Raw genomic sequence first — 15,207 nt, 5'->3', positions numbered from 1 at the left:
TAATTAAAACAAGAATTTTGACACTAATTTTAAAGAATTTGGCCCAAAATTAGGCCGAACGAGCCGAACCGAGCGAATTGGGCCCGTATTGGGCCTCCAACCCTTTATATATGAAGAGAATCATCTCTCCTTCTTCCCAAAAGCAAGGAAGAATGCTGAAGCTTGCATGAGGCAAAGCCAAAAATACCAAAACCCTTGCCCAATTTCAATTCTCAATAACTTTCAATTCGGAGCTCCGATCGTCGCACCGTTTGCGACCACACATTCACCGCGACGAGCTCTACAAGACCCATCTAACAATTTCATAGGTAAGCCTCATTTTTAATCCATATAGCTCAGCCCTTAATTTCGAATTTAATTGGGTTTAGTGTTGAGAAATTGTGTAATTTCGGTGTTTAGGACCGAATTAGCTTTATGGACTTGCCGGATTTTGTCCCAATTCTCCGTTGGTAAGGTGAAGAATCTTTAACCCTTGTGAAATTGTGTATATAGCAAACCCTATATTGATTTAGTGGTGTTTATATGATATTAGATGAAATTATATGCATTGGTGGCAAATTTGTGGAGTTGGAAGCTGAATTTTCTGTTTGGAGAGATTTGGAGCTTTGGGTTTTATGGAACAGTGGTCATCTGTGGTGTTTCGAGCTTAGGGGAGAAATCGGCCAAGGTATGATTTTGATTTCTCATATATAATATGTACGGTGTCATGAAAACTTACGCTAGACGACTTAAGATAAGCTTAACATGGTGAAATTGATAAATGTCAGTGGCTTTAGTGAAAGGTTGAACTTGTTATAATGTGTAATGATGATTGATGATAATGAGGACTTGTGTTATAGATGTCGTGGTATTTGTTGAATTGTATTGTTGATTTGAGAATGGGTTGATGATATAGAAATTTGTAAATTATTGATAATGATGAACCATGATGATGATAGTTGAGTATATGACTGTGAATTGAATATGAGATTTTGAGGTTGAGTTTGATTAATTGTGAGTTGAAGATGCTATGCTTATTAGAGTTGTGTATTAGGGTACTATAGAATGAATTAAACATTGAAATGTGAATTGGTATGTTCAGATGCTGTCAAAAAGCTTAGAGTTTTGGTATTGAGTTATGAGATTGGTGAAATAGAGGTTTGGCAAACTTTATAAAAATCTGGTTCTTAGTCAAACTTCGATGAGTCATAACTTGGCTTCTAGACCCCCAAATTATTTCAAACTTATTTTAAACGAAAATTGGGTCCGCAAAGTTTATGCCGTTAGAAGAACGGATAAAAAATATTTTAAAACGAAAAACTTATGCGCGTCGGACGTTTGGAGTGCAAAGCTGAAAATTCTGCAGCATTCAGCATTTTTGCTATTCTCCATAACTCGCGTACGCGACTACCTGCACGCGACACGACCAACCTTTTTGGGTTGGGTATCTCATGTACGTAAGCAGGGTGCTTGCGTACGTGAGCATAGAAAATTTTACTCCCACGCGTATGCGTAACCTTTCAGAAATGCACTCCCACGCGTACGCATGGCCCACGTGTACGCTGACTCCAATTTTTAGCAAATGAGATTTTTGTGATTTTAACATAATTTTGAACCTTTAAACCTCTATTTTACACCCCTATGACCCTATAACTGAGTTGTAAGGATAGTTAAGAGAATTTGAGCTAGGAAGGTAAGGCAACTTGGAAGTGAAGGATGGTATAGAGTAGCTGAATTGAGATGTTAATGATGAGATTGGGGATGACTGTGTGAGGCCAGAATGGTCGAGATGTGTGTGTGGCTGGAACGGTCGAGATGTGTGTGTGACCGGAATGGTCGAGAGGGCCAGGTTTGGGTGCGATCCCGCTTGCTTGTTAACTTGAAAATGTATTCGGATGGCAAGTTGAGGACGGAAGTTCCCTCTCTTATCATGATGGGGATGTGGGGAAGGTGGAAAGGCACTCTCTTTCGTATTGTTTCTCCCACATTCTTTTCTGGTTGTAAGGTGGAAAGGCACGCTCCTTCGGTGTGGAAAGGCACTTTCCTTCGTTTATGATCCTCCTGAAGATGCGGAATCTAGAGACAAATGTTTGGGTTAGCTACCAGATGTGTCAGGTTATGGCAAAGTAACCGACGCATGAGCTAACGGCCAATAGGAAAGGTATGCATCATATGCATTTGTCTGTTTGCTTTGGTCTATTTTCTTGGGATTGCCTACTTGTTATTTCATGCTTAACTACTATATGTTCTATTTGCTGTATCTGTATTCTACTTGTGTTTGCTTTGTTTGCTTTGTTTGTCTGTGTGGATCTTCTGGTATTTTGGAGGATGGTAAAGGAAGGGGAATAGTTGAGGGTTTTAGTTAGAGTTGAGTTAGAATGGAGAACCTTAGTGGACCACCCTGATTATGGCTTTCATATTTAAATCCATTAAGTTTTATAATCAAGAGCATCAAAGTTCTAGGATTGCCTCTGGCTTTTCCGGGACCTTATTTATTATATATGTGGGCACCTTAACCATACTGAGAATCCCCGGTTCTCATCCCATACAATATTGTTGTTTTTTAGATGCAGGTCGAGATGCACCTTAGTGAGCATCTGGAGTTCCCTCTGCAAGCGAAGTTGGTTATTCTGGGATTACTGTATTATGTTTTATGCTTTGTATATAGATTTTCCACCCTTGTATTTTGTATTTTGTCCTTCCTAGAGGTCGACTTGGAGAAACAGGTGTTTTGTCATATATTTGGGGTTACTCTTTTGGGTTGTGTGTGTGTGTGTGTGTGTGTGTGTGTGTACGTATCTTTGGAATTCTTCTCTTAAATTTATCTCTTATGCGAGTGATACGATTTTCTATTTAACGCCTTGCTTATCTCTTTTTCACAGGCTTCTAGTTAAAATTTCTTTCAACTATCTCTTATATTGTTGTTGTTGTTGTTGTTGTTGTTGTTGTTGTTGTTGTTGTTGTTGTTGTTGTTGTTGTTGTTATATATATATTTACTATTAGAGGTCGTAATATGTTACCACCTCAACTTTATGACTTAAGCATAAGACTCTGTGTGGTAGGGTGTTACATATGTCACCCCCCGGAAGGTGAATTTTGGACTTTTGCTCAATTTTCTTGAATACAAGCCCAGCTTAAAGATAATTACAACTCTCAGGAAGAATAATTAAGGTCCAAGCTTAATTATCCACATCATTAGAAGCCTTAATCACATCCAAAATATTGAAAACTCTAGAAGGTTAGTTATTAATTCTTTCTAGAAACATAAAGAATTTAGTCATTAGGATTTGATTTGAATTATTGTTTTAAATTTGAAATTGTAGTTAGTAATTAGTTATCTTATCTTTCTTTCCGAAAGATATGATTAGGACAGTTTTGAATTCAAATTCTAGAATAAAGATATAAATATGTGAACCTTGTTCACAAGAGAGGCAACTCCCTGGAGGAGTTCGGATCCAAGTCCAAGATTCTATTCCTCAGCATAGTTTTCTTCTTGTTTTTCTTTCCTTTTATGGGTAACTAATCCTCTGTCAAAGGGTTAGGAGCTTTGTTTATATTTTCTATGAAATATTAATCTACGTTTATTTTATTTTGAAGTCTTGCATTGATCTATTTCATGATTGAGTTATTCGTTCTTTATTCGAATTAGAGCTATCAGAAAGTATGCTAATCCCTTTTGAATTCTTTTATTATAATTGAAAATTTTGATATTTGAATTAAATCTGGAAAACTCTTTCACATAACTCTTTGAATTCAACTAAAAATAGTGGTTCAATTAGTGTGTGACACATACATGATTTTTAATCAAATAAGTGACATATAATTTAGATTATAACAACTTTTGAAAATTGTGTTTTCTTCTAAGGTTTAACTGAATAGGACTAACTTGAATACGTGACATATAATTTGACCTAAGGACTGCCTTTAAATTTTATTGGAAATTAAATCAGTTTTTGTGCTTAAACTCTTTAATTAATTAACTGACAACTATTTGATTAAAGAGAAACTCAGGAATCAAGAAATTGGAAATAAGTTACTAAAGATTTATGTGAAAGATCTTTGCATACTTCAAAATAAGTAAACAAGGTTTGGTTTTCCGAAGAGCATAAACATTTTTGAAACCTTTAACTCTCATCATCATTGTCTTCTCTCAATTAACATCTAAGTTCACTGCCTCTCAAGCACTTATGATCCCAAGTAAGATACAAGTTATGCTCACATCAATCTAGGTTATTTTAATTTAATTAGGCATTTAATATGATATTTGCATGCTCAATTTTTAATCCTCGTGGAAAGGATATCCACTCACCATAGTATTACTTGAACGATCTGATACACTTGCCGGTATATGTAAACTTTAATTTCCGCTCATCAAATTTTTGGTGCCATTGTTGGAGAATAATTAAAATTAACAACATGCATTTGGTTAAATCCTAACTTAGATCTTGTTTATTTTCTTTTCTTTTCTTTTCATATTTTTTTTCCTTTCTTTTCTTTTCTTTTCTTAGTCTATGTTCTTTTCTTCTTATTTTATTTTCTTTATTTTATTTAATTCTTCTTTTCTTCTTTATACTTTTTTATTCCACATGATGTGTTTGATATTTTTTTATTTTTGTGTGTAAGAAATCGTGGAGCTGGATGCATGAAAAAAATTCTAGCAAACAATGAATGCATGATCCAACAACTTTTTTTCTGACAAAACAAGTAGAACAGACACGGTGTAAACTACTAGGATATCCCTCCAAATCAAAAAATTACTCATCTTTTCCTAAATAAAATTATTACCAAATCTCTAGTTGAGAAAGTCAAGGGCAAGAATATTTCATCGTACCAAACAAGCAAATAAATTTTAATGTTAAATATTAGATCCTTCAAGAGTCTTTATCTTTTGAATTTGCTGTGGAAAGGCTATCTCAATCTACTGCTCAGTTTATTCAACAATTCCAAGATTTCATGCAAGAAATAAGAACAAACTTTAAAAACCAAAAAATCTCTATTAGAAATTTATAGATACAAGTAGAGCAAGTTGTCAAGCAACTAGCAAAAAAACAAAATCCTATGAAAGAATGTGAAATAATTTATATAAAGGGTTCATATCTCTGCAAATCAAAAGAAGTTGTAGACAATAATTTAGCTAATCTATTGAGCCAAGGGATGCCAAATAAAAAAAGTTCTAAACAATTTACCACAACAATTCAATGAGAAAGAAGGAAAGAAGCCAGTAGACACCTATCCAATAGAGAGGACACTCTCAAATAATATCAAAGGAATAAATCTCACCATGTGTGTGTACGAAATCTCATTGGAAAAAGATTCTAAACCCGTAGTGCAAATATAAAGAAGATTTAATCCAACAAAAAAAATGTTTACAAAAAAGTAATCAAATTTTAAGAAGAAATTCAATCAGTGAGTATCTTTTTTTTTATTTTTCATTAAAATATTTTTTTTTAATTAATTGGAAGAAAAAAAAAATCTTTATCTTTTCTGTTCTAATTAAACATTCCATATTTGCATTTTTCTTTTTTTTTTTGCTCTTTTGCATTCTTCTTTCACTTTTTTTGTTCACGTTGTGTTTTAAAGTTTTTCAAAAAAAAATTTCTGTTCTTTAATTTCAATTTAGTAAAATATTTTCTTAAAAAAAAGCCATCACATACATCCTCTTCAAAACGATTTTAAACTGCGTTTTTAAATTCTTGTTTTATGTTCTTGATTTTTAAACTTCAAAAAAAAACGGACATCTAGGAATTTTTAAAATCAATTTTTACTTTTTTCTTCCTTCTAATTTCTTATGTTTCTTTAAATATTTCTACCCCTATTTTTCCTTTCTTTTCTTTTCTTTTGCATCAAAATTTATCTTCTTTTGCTTGTTCCTTTACTGATAGTTGCATTCATCTTATCCATTTCTTTCTTATGTACGTATGCTTTTTTATATGACTTATACCATTTATTGCTAAACTTTGTTAAATTCTAAGTTTGGTGTAAACCCTTAAGTTTGGTGTCGGTGACACCATGAGCCTCTGGATAATGAAGAATAAAAAAGACAGTGATGAAGAACAAATAACTGATAAAATTAAGGAAAGATGAATTTTATATTCTAGTGATTAGCAATTTTTTTCCTCATTTTTCTTTTCTGTTTATTTTTTTTTCTCTTCATGCATGTATTACATATTCTATTTTTCTTTTATCGTAAAACTTAAAATTTAAATGCTTGTTTTTCCAGTAACTATTATTATGGAGGATATCTTAATGAAAAGATTGAATAATAAATTCAAACGAAAGTGGCAATACTTAAAAGAGGTGGTTACATTCGAAGAATCTGAAATGCTTGAATATTGTGGAAACGGAAAAAGAATCTTCAAAAACAGAAATTTAAAAAAGTATTATGAGGATTTGACCATTAATTCCTTAAAGTAGTTTGAAAAAAAAATCTCAAAAGATCAAAGAAATAAAAAATCTAAGGCTCTATGCACCAATGATTAGGATTTAGTTATGTGTTTGTGATGTTTTTGTTTTAAGAATAGACTTGGGCTAGTAAATTCGATAGGTGTTTTATTACCTAAAAACTTGGGCCAACTGGGTCGGGATTATCGATTGAAAACCCGTTTAAAGAGTTACCTTAAGACAAAATATTAAGAAGTCCAAAGAGACTTTAGACATCGATGTCTGGGTCAAAACCCTAGTTATGTGCTTATGGTGTGATTGTGTCAAGAAGAGGTTTGGATAATTAGATTCGAGGGGCGCTTTATCACTTGGTAACTTGGGCCAAGTGGCCCAAGATTATCGATTGAAAGTCCATTAAGAGCTGCCTTCTGATAAAACACTAAAAGTCAAAACTCCGCAAAAATCTTTCCTCTAATTCAAATAAGAAGTAACTGCTTTCAAGTCATGCAAATTCAAAAGAATTCTCATAATACAATTCAAATTTCAGTCTTGAAATTTTCTAAATCCTAAATATGTAAGATTCATGAAGGATAAGAGAAACCGAATGTAACCACAAGAATTATCACAAATCCCAGTTTTGTTTTCAAGCTTAAAAGTTTTTCAAACCATTTTCATTAAACTAAACTCCGTTTATCTTTCTTTTTGCTTAAAAACAAGTAAAGTTTTAAATTTGGTGTTGTGATGACACATCATCTTAAGCAATTTTTAGGGTTCCTTTTTCATTCATTTTCTTAGATTTTAATCAAATTTCTTATGTCTTCTAAAGAATTTTAATAAATAATTAAATATTTTGAGTTAAGATAGTGTTTATATGTTTTCAAAAATTTTTTGCTCAAAAACAAGCAAGAATTAAAGCTTTTTCACAAAGAAAACACAAGTACAGCAAAAGTGTAGCCTAAGAAACAGAAGCGTGCCCTAAAAAAAGAGGAAATGGAGCCAAAATCTCGTAGCATGCACGCCTTGCGGATAGACATGCACGCCCGGCGAACCCCTCTTTGCTCCTATACGCCCGGTGGCTTGTCCCTACGCCCGGTAGACCTGCACCACTCCTAGTGGACCCTCCTTTCTCACTTCCTCTGTCGGGCGTCCTCCTGCACCCTACACACACGCCCGGTGTGTGTCACCCCTGGAAGGTGAATTTTGGATTTTTGTTCAATTTTCTCGAATACAAGTCCGACTTAAAGATAATTACAACTCTCAGGAAGCAACAATTAAGTCCCAAACTTAATTATCCACATTATTAGAAGTCTTAATCACATCCAAAATATTGAAGACTCTAGAAGATTAGTTATTAGTCTTTTTCTAGAAACATAAAGGATTTGGACGTTAGAATTTGATTTGAAGTCAATAATTAGTTATCTTATCTTTCTTTTTCAAAAGATAAGATTAAAATAGTTTTGAATTCGAATTCTAAAATTAGGATATAAATAAGTGAACCTTGTTCACAAGAGAGACAACCCACTACAGAAAAATCTTCAGATCCAAGTTCAAGATTCCGTTTCTCAGCATAATTTTCTTCTTGTTTTTCTTTCATTCCATGGGTAACTAATCCTCTATCAAAGGGTTGGGAGCTCTATTTATATTTTTTATGGATTATTAATCTACGTTTATTTTATTTTAAAGTCTTGTATTAATCTATTTCATGATTGAGTTATTCGTTGTTCATTCGGATTAGAGGCATCAGAAGGTATGTTAATCCCTTTTGAATTCTTTTATTATAGTTGAAAAATTTGATATTTGAATTAAAATTTGAAAAACTCTTTCACATGACTCTTTGAATTTAGCAAGGAATAGTGGTTCAGTTAGTGTACGACACAAACATGATTTTCAATCACTCTAATTTTGAATAAGTAACATATAATTCGGATTAAAATAACTTTTAAAAATTGTGTTTTCTTCTAAAATTTAACTAGATAGGACTAGTTTGAATACATGATATATAATTCGATGTAAGGACTACTTTTAAATCTTATTAGAAATTAATTCAATTTGTGTTTAAACTCTTTAATTAATTAACTGACAATTATTTGATTAAAGAGAAACTTAAGAACTAAGAAATTGAAAATCAGTTACTAAAAATTTGACGTAAAATATTTTCGCATACTTCAAAATAGTAAATAAGGTTTGATTTTCCTAAGAGCATAAACATCTCCGAAACACTTGACTCTCTCCATCATTGTCTTCTCTCAATTAACATTCAAGTTCACTGCCACTCAAGTACTCAAGATCCCAAGCAAGATACAAGTTCTAACCTCATCCATCTAGGTTATTTTAATCTAATTAGGCATTAAATATGATATTTGCTTGCTCAATTCTCTAATCCTCGTGGAAACGATATCCACTTACTGTAGTATTATTTGAATAATCCGGTGTACTTGTCGGTATCTGTGAGCTTTAATTTCCGCTCATCATAATGCTGCAAAATTACTAGGAAGAACAGAAGAAAAAGAAAAAAAATACAACAGCAGCAATAAGAGAACGACGATGGAAAAAAAACACGCGAAGAAAAAAAGAAAGAACGCAAAGAAGAAAAAGAATATGAATATTCACATTTATGTTAGTGAGTGGAGAGTTGGAGCGTGTATTCATACTTTCACTAATGAAACTGATTTTTATTAGGTTTGGACTAATTTGGTTGGACTTGATTGTCAAAAAAAGTTAAATATATAGCAAGATTGTTGCTAATTTGGGGTTTAGTTTGTTTCTTGATTCAGCATTCATGTAATTTGCATTTGAGGTAATAAGAGTTTGGTTTAATCTGTGTTTTGACAAAGTTTGCTAGTAAACATAATTTTTTTTTTATTTAGTACTTGCTGTCAAGGTAATTATAAGCATTTTTCTTGCGGTAAATGATTGTTACTTATTTTACTTTTTTCTCCTAATTGTTCTTGTCTTCCTTTCATTAATTTATACGTTTATTTTGTCATAAATTTTTTGCAAATTTTTGCTGTAAATTTTCAGTGAGATCTGAAAGAAGCTTCATTTTAGTTTAATGTGTGTTTTAAACATAATTGGTTTATTCTGAACAAATTGAAACTTTCAATCAGATTTTGTCAAAACAAAATTAATAGTATCATGGCAAGGTACAATACTCACTTTCCATTCCTTGCACCTTATGAACTTGTGCAACTGCTTTGTGTGCCCATATGATATCTGTTCAGCCATACTAATCTATGAATTTTATCTATTTTAATATTAACTACCTTGAGAAAAACTTGGACCATAAAATATGGTGTGCTGTCCTCTAAAATGTGTTCTTCATTGTTTTTTTGTTAACCCTCTCTGTCATTTACGTTTTCCCTTTTTTTTTTATTAAGAAGGATTCATTGTGCTTCAAAATTTTCATATTCTGTTCTCTTTATCCTGATTTCGTCTTCTATTGGAAGAAAGAGACCCTTATCTTTTCTTGTGTATGCAGAGAAAGATATGATAATTAGTCTTTGGTTTCAGACCTCGTACAAACACAGGTAATTCTGTGGTTACAGTATTCGGTACTATCTCACAACATACAAATCCCATTTTTGGCTATGGCTCTTTAATTTAAAGAAGTCAGATATTCACCATTTAGAATGCTAGTAATTGTGTTTTGTCTTCTGAAAACATTGAAATGCCATCACAATTTTAAAGAGGATACGAAACATATACCTTCTTCGCATGAACTCCATTTGTTAATCACACGTGCAATTTATAATGGTTTAACTTGAGTTAGTTTGTTTTAGTTTAAACTTGCTTGTAAGTTCAAAATATTTTGGAGACAGTTCTTGAAATCCTAAAACCTAATCAAAACCAAAGACTACTAATATGCATGAGATGATTTTTATATATGTATTAATTATGATGCTTGCTTACATATATATATCATTATAATTATTTTTTAAATTATTTTTATATATAATTATGCAGGATAATTTTAGAAATATTAATGAAGATTAAAATGTTTATCGTAATAATTTATTGGTAAAGATGAAATAGTGTTTGAGAATTGAAAAATATATGCATCGTTGATTAATGACTTTTATTAGAAGATACTTATATAGAATATAATATTTTAATTTTTTATAATTTATTAGTAGTAAATTTTAAGTGATCTCATACATATTTTGATATTGATATATTTAATTTAGTTTTAATGTGAGATGTATAAATATTTAAAATTATGATTATTCTAATATTTTTAGTTAATTATAATTTGTTTAAGAATTATTTTTATTATTTAAAAAATATTATATAATATTATTATATATTTATTTTTATTTTATAACATTTGACTAATTTAATTAAAAATACAAGTTTATATATATAATCATATTACTAAATATTAAATTTTAGAAAAAAAATTATTAAAATATATATATACAGAGAAATTTAAAAAAAAAAGAAACATAAGACTATGCTTATATAGGATAGCTATAATAAAAATAAGTGTAGCTTATTCTTTTGAATTTTGGTAAGTATGAGTGATAAAAAGCGTAGCCTTTGATTTTCAAGAGCATCACTTGAAAGTGCAGTATACAAAAAAGCGTAATTTTTAAGAATAGACAACGCTCGAATAGATATCTCCATTAAAACATCTCTAAAGAAAAAAAAAACAACGTAGCCCTTGCTAAAGGTATATTTTTTTATTTTTATACATAAGGCAGCCAACTACTCTTTTTACTGTGCAGAGGATATCATTAATACCAAAGAAACACAAAAGCTGAGTGCTACTATACTTTGTGGAAGATGAGCTAGCATGGAGAAGGCAATAATGCATTCAGTTCCACATATAGTTTCTTACTTATAAAGATGATATATGTTGTAGGAGCTTTCTCTACCACACTACTAGGTTTTTGCTTAATAAATTTCTTCAATTTGGAATATTCTCCGAGTACATACTACTTCACAGAAAAAAAAGAAGCATAATCCCATTTACATCGCCACCATATAAGGAACATACATCATGAAAGGCAAAAAGATGTACGATTCAATTCGAACTAGAAAACCTTTTCTTTTGTCATAAAGCTTTCACATTTGAGTCTATATAATTGAAGGACTTAATTTGAGTCTTTCAACTTATTTTCTTAAATTATTGAGTTATGACAACTTGACTTGAATTACAAAAGTCATTTAACACGAAAAAAAAAAAAAGAATAATGGAACTTTCAGTCCAGAATATAAATGTGAAAAGCTGAAAATGTTTTTAGATGCAAAGAATTATTATATATAGTCTTAGAATATGATGTTTGAAAAAAAAAAATTAAAGATTGCATCATTGAAAAGATAAAAAATATTCCTAATTTTATATATTTATAAACGAATAATGGTTACATTTTAAATTAATAACGAAATTAATAAAACATATTGATGGAGAGAATCTTATTATTATACTATTATAAACATATTAACTAATTTTATTAAAAATATAGATCGTAATGTTACTACTAATTAAATGCTTTGATAAGAAAATGTTAGGAAGAAAAACATTGTGAAGTTAATAATATTAAAGAAGAAAAGGTATAGTTGTTTTGTGAAATTTTAGAATACGTTTTTATTTTTTATTTTTATTTTAAATGTTTTTTTAGAATTTTGTGGGAAAGAAAAGAAAAAATATTAAAAATAATAAAATTTTTATTTTCACTCCCTGATTTTATTTTTTGCTTTATAAAATCTTAATTGAAAATAGTAACATTAAAAATAAAAATAAAAAATATAAACCAGAGTCATATTTAATGCTCTCTATATGAAATTCAAATTATTAAGGAGGTTTTTCTTATACCCTCATATTTGATAGGTTACAAGTAATCTTTCAAGTTGATGGTACTATTAAAAAAGTGACTTGTGTCATTATTTAAAATTGGTTAAATTTTATTCTAGAGTAAATCACAAAAATTTCAATAGATTTAAATAATAATAAAAAAATACTTTTAAAAGATTAAAATAACACAAATATCATAAAAAATTTAAAAAAAAACATAACAAAAACTGAATATTAGATATATCATATATATTCTCAAAAATTATTTTAAAGATTAAATTTTAATGTAGTGTTTTGTAAAGCATAATTAGAGTGAGATTTTTCATCTTAAATTTTAATAATTTTATATTTAGTAGATTTTATTATTTTGTTAGTTTTGTGAATGATAAAAAATATTTAAATAAAAAGAAAAATAGTTAGGATTAAATTTTGTTATACTTTTTTTTATGCATCTCCTAAATTGTTATCCAAATGTTTTATAAAAGTTCAGATAAAATCTCATTTACCACTTATAAAAAAAAAATTGTTATTTTGTTTTGTCATTTTTTAATATTTTGAAACATTTTTGTTGTTTTAATCAGAAGATAGTTTTGTGAATGCCTACTAATTCTTCGGGAGCATTTTTGTAATTTACCTTTTATTTTAAGTCCTTAGATTTAATTTAATTTATATTTATCACCACCGCCGTTAAAATTTGTTATTAACTTTTAGATTTTAAAATTTAAACCCCCCACGTTAGAACTTATTTTGTTAACCTTTCATCGATGATAAAGATCAAACAACAAAATCAAATTTACCATTTTTCTTTCTGATGAGATATGACGAACCCAGCCCTAATTTCAAGCTTCTTCAAATGTACTAATAATCCCAAATTATGCTCAAAGACCCTAATTTAATTTATCTCCTCCCATAATTGTTGAATCAATGTGGCTCTTAATTTAATTTATTTGTGATTATTTATCCATACATGTATCTTTGTTATAGAGGAGGGCTCTATACTTAGAAATACCAATTAACTAATAAGTCATCTAATAAAAGATGATGATGAGAATGAATAATAATGGACTCCATTATTTTAAGGTTATATATAGGGAACATCTCACGAATAATCTGGATAAACACTGTACTTGAATTGTTTACGGCAATCAAATATCAACATAATCCGTAATCCTTAAAATCAAATTTATACAAGAAAAAACTAATAATAAGAATTCTTTCGATCCTTATGACTTGAACCAACCAATGCTGGCAACTAATAACAAGCTGATATAGATAGTTCAACGCAAGAAGTTATCCTTTCCTTTACTTTATAATGAAAGCAAGAATTTTCTAAGTGGGTTTTCCTTTTTAGTTAAAATTTTCTTTAAAAATCAGTTATCATTGTGTGTACATACAAGTGAAACGTACAAAAGGGGGATTTATTTATCTGGATCATTCATATTTTTTTTAACAAAGAATCATCTAATTAAATAATTTAATAATAAGAATGGAATAGATAATTAAATTTTTTTATTGACTAACATAAAGAAAAAAATAAATTTTCAAGAAAGAAAGAGGAAAACTTTCGGTTATAATTAAGGAATCTAGTTAATGACTAGAGTCATTAGATTAATGTAAAAGAATATTCCCAAGGTCAACCACCTCCTGTTTGCTGATGATTCTATTTTATTCTGTAAGGCTAATTCTGAAGCATATTTAAATATCTTGCATTTATTGAATTCTTATGAAAGCATCAGTGGCCAGAGGGTAAATCTTAATAAATCTACTGTATTTTTTAGCCACAACACTCCGTCCACTACTCGTACACTACTGGCTAACTCTATGAATATTAATCATATTGGGGCTCAAGATAAATACCTTGGTTTTCCTTCTACAGTCTCTAAATCGAAAAAGGCTTCTTTTAGTATGATCAAAGAAAAGGTTCGGAAAAGAATCCAAGGGTGGAAGCGCAATCTTTTTTCGTCAGGTGGTAGACACGTATTGCTTAAGGCAGTGGGAGAAGCTATTCCTATTTATACATTGTCTTGCTTCAAGTTGCCTGATAGTTTAATTTCAAAAGTTCACTCTCTACTTTCTCAGTTCTGGTGGGGACAAAAATGTTCTGAAAGGAGGATGGCTTGGATTAGCTGGGACACTATGACCCGCCCATGAAAAGAAGGAGGCCTTGGATTTAAAGATCTCAGAATCCAAAATCTGGCGCTTTTAGGCAAACAGTTTTGGCGACTTGTAACACAGCCTACTTCCTTATTATCCAAAATCTTAAGAGGTAAATACTTTAGCAATGGTAATGCTATAACGGTAGAAATTGGAGTCTTACCTTCTTGGGGATAGAGGAGCATACTGGAAGGCCAAAAGATTGTTGAAAAAGGTCTTAATTGGACTGTGGGTACTGGTGAGAATATCCGAACCTTTGAGGATTCTTGGCTGCCTCCTCCGTATCCTTTAATGATTTCTGACATGCCAAATAGACAGGCTATTTCTGAGTTGGTTCCAAGAGTTAAAGATCTAATTACTGAAGATAGAAATTGGAATCAGAATCTCATTCAAGAATTATTTCCCCAAGACGTTGCAAACAGGATTTTGTCAGTTAAAATTCAGCAGAGTAGGGACAAATTACAATGAGATTTGAACAAATCCAAGCAATATGATACAGCTTCAGGTTACATAATTGGCTATTTATTTTACCATCCGCCTCTGGAGCTTTGCCCTAATTATATGCAGCAGAAAAAGTCGTGGATTGATCTATGGAAGTTGAACTTGCCTCACAAAATTAAGCTATTTATCTGGAAAGCTCTCCATGGCCGACTTCCGGTGCTTGCTCAGATTCATCACCGCATCCCATCTATATCACCAATATGCCCTTGCTGTTATGAAGCAACGGAAACAGTCACTCATTGTTTGATCGATTGCTCTAGAATTAAAGACGTGTGGTCTCAGAGTTATCTTCGTGATTGTCTTCCCCCTCAGAGTTCTAACGACTTTTGGACATGGTGGACTGCATCAACAGAGATACTTAACCCGTTGAAGAATGCTGATCGTAATCCTCAATTGCT

This window comes from Arachis hypogaea, chromosome 19 (genome assembly GCF_003086295.3).
Source record: "Arachis hypogaea cultivar Tifrunner chromosome 19, arahy.Tifrunner.gnm2.J5K5, whole genome shotgun sequence".
NCBI lineage: Eukaryota > Viridiplantae > Streptophyta > Magnoliopsida > Fabales > Fabaceae > Arachis > Arachis hypogaea.
The sequence above is the reverse complement of the archived record's forward strand: the minus strand, read 5'-3'. Positions refer to the sequence as shown.